The sequence below is a fragment of the Anthonomus grandis genome, chromosome 13, assembly GCF_022605725.1.
Source record: "Anthonomus grandis grandis chromosome 13, icAntGran1.3, whole genome shotgun sequence".
Lineage (NCBI taxonomy): Eukaryota > Metazoa > Arthropoda > Insecta > Coleoptera > Curculionidae > Anthonomus > Anthonomus grandis.
The window spans coordinates 2,129,237-2,135,236 of NC_065558.1; the positions used below are offsets into that span (position 1 = coordinate 2,129,237).

Sequence of the window (6,000 nt, forward strand, 5' to 3'; positions counted from 1 at the left end):
AAAAATATCATTTCCAAGTCGCTCAGATTGACAGACAGAATATAAGAATCACATTTAAGCAGTTAAAGAATCTTCGTTGTTTTCTTCCTGTAGAACACAACCCTTCATGGATCGTCATCTGTGAGTCGTCTTCACCTATCCTTATCCAACACAACCTCGTTTTACTCTCATTCTTTGATATTGTACTTCCATCTTCCTTAAGAAAGATCAAGACTCAAAAAAGTCTTTTTTCACTCCACTCGAACTATCGATCGACAAAAATCTCGTTTGATGAATGCTAGTTTGCAATATACAAACGTACTTTTTTTTTTCTTTTTTTTTTAAATATGTGTTGGGCGCCAAAAGATTTTAATAGGACATGATCAGCGGCATAGGTAAAAGGGATTTTTTTTGGGCGTCATGTCTTTCAGTATGCATGTCACAATTAAAATTATGGCATACTAGCTGTGCAATCTTAAAATGTATTTTTTTTTCTTTTTTATCTCCTACTTATCTAGAAACTTTGGAATGCTTGGAAAAGTTGGACAAGAAGCAGGCTTTACTGCTTGGAAAGTTTCCATAAGTCTAACTGTTAACAAAATTAGAGTTTTTAAAAGAACATACTCACAAGATAGGCCGACAAGGACTAAGAAAGTAATTGAGTTCCTGATCCACAAGAACTGATGAAAGAAAGTGATACTCTAAACTATCAAAGTGATAAACAGACTGATCCTAGAAGAATAACTCAGTCAGCCTAAGACCATCTGACCTGTAAACTTGAACTTGCATTCAAATTTAAGCGGAAAAAAGTGAACATTGAGGCGCAAGTTGAATGCAAATTCCCAACAATGTTTATTCATCGAGGAGCCCCCGCGAGAAAATAATAATAATTCATCGATCGCTATTAAGATTAGGTCGGAACACGAGGCAGGTGGAGAGAGAGAGAGAGAGAGTTCCTTCTGCCTAATCAACATGGAAATTCTAAATGTGTTGCCTTAATTGAGATATTTAAATGTGATGCGAGCGATGCCCTGATTGCTGATGTTCTTGCCGCGGTTTCGTTTGTTTATAAAAAGGAAGACAAATAAATTAAGATGAAGGAATGATGGGGATTACATGTAGTAGATTTAATAGGTTTGGGAATTAGATGAGTTAAATGAGCTGTTTAGGGGATATAATAAAATTAATTCTAATCAAATATCTATTGGTGTTTCAACAAACTGTTTTTTTTTATTTGATGCAGTCTGAAAACAACAATTTAACGTTAGTCTATTTTCGATGCAAAATTAAAAAGGGTATTGTTTGAAGGACAACATATTAATAGCTTCTCTTATATAAGTATCTATATATCTTTGATTTTCTTATAAAGATCTATCACGAATGAAGATTTTCAAATTTGCTTTTCAACTTTCTGGAAGAAACAAATATTTTATCTAGGCAGTTGCTCAGTGTAAGTATAGAAGATCTCTAATATTATTTTTAGAAGCTATCATCATTTATTTTGTTCCCCAGGTAAAAATCAAATAATAATAATAATAATAATAATAGTAATACCAGTAATATTAATAGTAATTAATATATTTAAATAAAAAAAAAATATTAACTTTTAATCAGTACACACTGGGAAAAGGATAGGGTAAAGAAAGGAGATTGACATAGAGTTATATCTGTTCGAATAGATTTTTTTTATAATATTTTTAGAAATTACTAATCTTTTTATTTTAAACTAGTTAATTAGATATGCTACGGAATACGAAAAACGACCATTTAAAATAATTTCGTTATTATATTGTGGAATTGTTAATAAATTTTTACGTCTTATGTTAATGTTATGCACACCTATTCAGTAGCTGACTTTTCTTAGCAAATAAGGAGGAGACTAAAATTTACAGATTTTATGAAAGAAACAGAGAGAATGCAATTTAATACTACGTCTATTTTTATTTAATTTTATAGTGAACCATGTCAAATGCCTTTGTAAAATCCAAAAGAATCGATACAGTGGCTTGATTATTATCAAGGGCTCTAGATATAAGATAAATTTGTTTTGATTCTCCATTTTTTACAAAACTTTAGAGAGAACAAAGAGAGTTAATATAGATCTAACTTCATGAAATTCCGTGAGATATTTTACTTGTTTTTTCGATTATGATATGAGTTCAAGAATTAAGTATAGCAGGACAGCATAGCAAAATTAAAGTTATATTTAAATTATCAGCTCCAAATGCCTTACTCTTTATAGTTTTTAAGTATCAATTATAAGGCCCTGTATTACGAGCGTAAATTCAATTTTTTTTAATATAAGTTATTTTGTTGAAAATGCTCTATAAATTGATATATAATCCGGATTATGGATGTTTTTATTTAAATTTGTAAAAAAATTATTAAGTTCATCCACGTTTTGCAAAGAGTTAGAATGTTGAATTTTTTGTTTTTTAAAGATAATGAATGCTACGCAGTTTAATTATTCCGGCTTAAATTGTGCCAATTTAGAATTACAATTATTCGCTTCTAGAGTTTCTGTATTCTTATTCAAATTTTTTTGTAATAAGTAAATATCTATATCTAATTTTATATTTTCTGTGTCTTGTGAAATTATTAAAATGTAACTTTATTTTAGCCCTTCCGAATGATAGGAACAATAATATTAATACAAGTTACACTTACATTAATAGTAATTGCCAAATACTCTTGACCGTATTTTGAATTGCCAATTAATAAAGGAGTTTTTAGGCAAATCCTACTGACCAGTTGAAAATTGGTTTTGTTGAAATTTTCTTTAAAAAAAAACCCTTTTATAAAATATATAAAATTATAAAGTAACCGTTCTCTTCAAAACCAAGCTTGAACTAACTGCTTAAGACATAAACAAAATTATGATATAAAATAAATGCTAACCGAAGCTTAGGATAACAATATGCCTATCTATATAAGGGGTATATAACTCGTGAGACGAGTTCTGTGATAACTTTCCAATAAAAAGAAACTAAATTACCGAAAAAAAAATCGATCAAAATCCATTCACACTCACACAAAATAATCACATTCCAGACACATCGAATAACGCACATCAACGAACCCCGCGAGCTCCTTATTAAATCTCGGTATTCCCAGCATGACGTCTTATTACGGGGCAATTTCATCAAACCCGAATCAATCATCGTCGGCAACCACCCGATGCCCAATCGAGAAACAATCAAACATAAATAAAAAGCTAATAATTGGCAATACGAAGAAGAAAATCTCCGTAATCACCGAGGGCTCATCAATACACGACGATGTAAGAAGAAGCACGATTCTGATGCTCCCTGATTGGCGATTTCGGTATTTTAAAGAGCCCCTTTGAGGGGGAATAATCACGAGAACGTTAAATTACGGGGTTGGATTTGAATATATAATTTTTTTCCTCGGAAATATTGAAAGCAAGTCGATAGTTGACGAGTTTATTAGTGGCAACTGAAAAGTAAGTAAATTTCTCAGGAGTTAGAGTTAGTGTTCAGTCATTTCTTCAATAAATCAAAAAGAACCCTCGCTGATCAATTATTAAAAGTTATATTTAAAAATTATTAAAAGTTGTATTTTATTCCACACATGTTGATGCCCGATTTGTAAATCTGCAGTAACTAGTTTTTAGTGATAAATCAGTTTCAAGGCAATCATGTCTAAGGAATTTTCTTTTTCTTTCTAAATATTTGCTCGAAAAGTGGTTTGAAGCTACTAAGTCGTCCTAATTACTCTAATATTAAAATTGAGTCTTTGGAAAAAAATAGGCTAGATAGTAAAAAAAAATTGATTTTTTTATAATTAAAAGATCATTGACCTCTTAATTAATTTTTCAATATTTTTTGAAAATTTCAGTTGTCAAAAATTCCTAGAAATTCGCAAATATTTTTTTATATAAAAATGTCTCTTAACCCATAAAACCGCGAGTAATATAAATCTAATAATGACTTTTAAATGTCAAAGAAATTATCTGAAATATCTGTCATAAAATTTTAAAAAATGCCTCCAAAAGTCTAAAAAAGGTAAGAGAAAAGTTCAAATACCTCAAAAAATCAATTATAGTTACATAATTTTTCCAAACAGGTACCATCGTGCCGAAAAAAAACTGAGACATTAAAATTTAAGTAGGGAATTGTCTCCTGGTCTATTATAGTAATAAATTACTTATAAAATTAACTTTTACAACATTATTCTAATAGACCAAGAGATTTAGGAGATTTTGTTGTCAAAGTTTTTTTTCAGCACGATGGTATCTACCTGAAATAAAATAGAAAATATTTAAAAATTTCTGGAATATACAAGTAATTATTTTACAGGAAAAAACGGAATAAACTTTGCAGAAGCAGATGTGCAACCAAATGTCATTCTAAGAAAATGATGAATAAATGTGACAAGACAACCAAACTTAACATATCCTAACTAGTAACCAATATCCAGAAAAATTACAGTTAGGAATCAAAAATAGTACCCATTTTAAAAAAAAGATGAACAAGAGAATGTAAACCAATTTCCTTATAAAGCGACTTTAGCAAAATCCTGAAAAAGACATCAGAAGTTAGAACGATGAATTCATGGACAAATTTAACAAAAATCAGTACGAGCAAAAGTAACACTTGTGGAGCAACAAAAGATCTACTAGATTACATAACTAAAAAGATACGTACCGTAACATTTTTAACCCTCGGTATGCGGCAGCGACATCTCTGGAGACACGTTGAAGGTTAACGAAACTGCCCTCGCCGCTAGGAGGCCGGTATATTGGCGCCACATTTAAATAGTAGCAAATAAATATAGTAATAATAATAATAATAATAATGTATATTTATTTAGCAAAAAATGTGTTACATATATAAATAAAATATGATCCTGCTAAAAAAATACATTATACAATTAAATTGTTATTCGTTGTGTTCCACTTTATTTTCGAAATATCAACAATCGATGTTACTGCTGATGTTGCATCACAAGGTCGGCTTGTATTTATTTTTCGAGCATGTTTTCTAGGTCGACCCATGCTCAAGAGGGCATTTCGATTTCCTGGCAGACATTAGATATCCATGAACAATCACCGCCTCCGGTTTTTCAGAAATACCCCGCCAAGTCATCAGGTCACAGCCTAAAGGTGTCGAATAACAATAAATGACACTAATTATATATAATACTTTACATAAAATTAACAAAAAATATTATATAAGACCTTAAAAAACTTACTATTTAGATAAAAATTTTCGCAAGAGGCCTTTAAACCGATTAAAATTGTCACAGTTTTTAATATTTGTAGGCAAATTATTATATTCAATCAAGCCTCTGTTTAGAATTAAGTTGAGCATTTGAACCGTATTATACATCTGTTGACTAGGACGAAGTATGTACGATTTGTTGTAAAATAGTGATGTACATCAACTCTTTACATATGTATTCCGGCAGCATTTGATGTTTTAATTTTAAAATAAATAGATAGACAATATACTTAATTTTTTGGCTTACAGACATCATATCTAGAACCGTAACATGGATAAAACAGGCGTATATCGATTACAACTTAAGATCAGTCTCATTGCTCTATTCTGCGTTTTTTCAAGTCAGTTCATCTTTTAACGTGGCTATACAATAAAGTGGAGCAGTACTGTATATGAGGAAGAGCAATGGCATTATAAAGCAATAATTTTGTGCGCAGCCATAAATTTTTACCAACAAATCCACTTTTTTTGAAAATTTTCTTGTTACATTATCTGCATGCGCATGAAAGTTTAAGTTAGCGTCAAAAATTGTGCCCAAGTATTTAATTTCTCTTTCATACCAAATGTTCTCCCCATTAACAGTAATCCTGATATCGCCAACATTTAGAGAATCCACCCTTGACTATTCACCAAAAATACAAAATTTCCGATTTCTTTGCATTTAAACTCAATTTATTATCGCAGAGCCAGTTAAATAAATTATTTTGTTCATTATTTATGTCCTGCTGCATCTGAAGGATATCTTTTTCCACTATAAATATCTTTGTGTCATCAGCAA

At 30.3% G+C, this 6,000-nt stretch overlaps 1 long non-coding RNA gene across 1 annotated transcript; it reads left to right on the forward strand.

Annotated features, from left to right (window-relative positions):
• The first annotated feature begins 3,954 nt into the window (after window positions 1–3,954).
• LOC126744259 (uncharacterized) lies at window positions 3,955–4,877 on the forward strand. Its single transcript, XR_007663093.1, has 2 exons — window positions 3,955–4,004; window positions 4,299–4,877. It is a non-coding gene; the product is annotated as an uncharacterized LOC126744259 (long non-coding RNA).
• The last annotated feature ends 1,123 nt before the right edge of the window (window positions 4,878–6,000 follow it).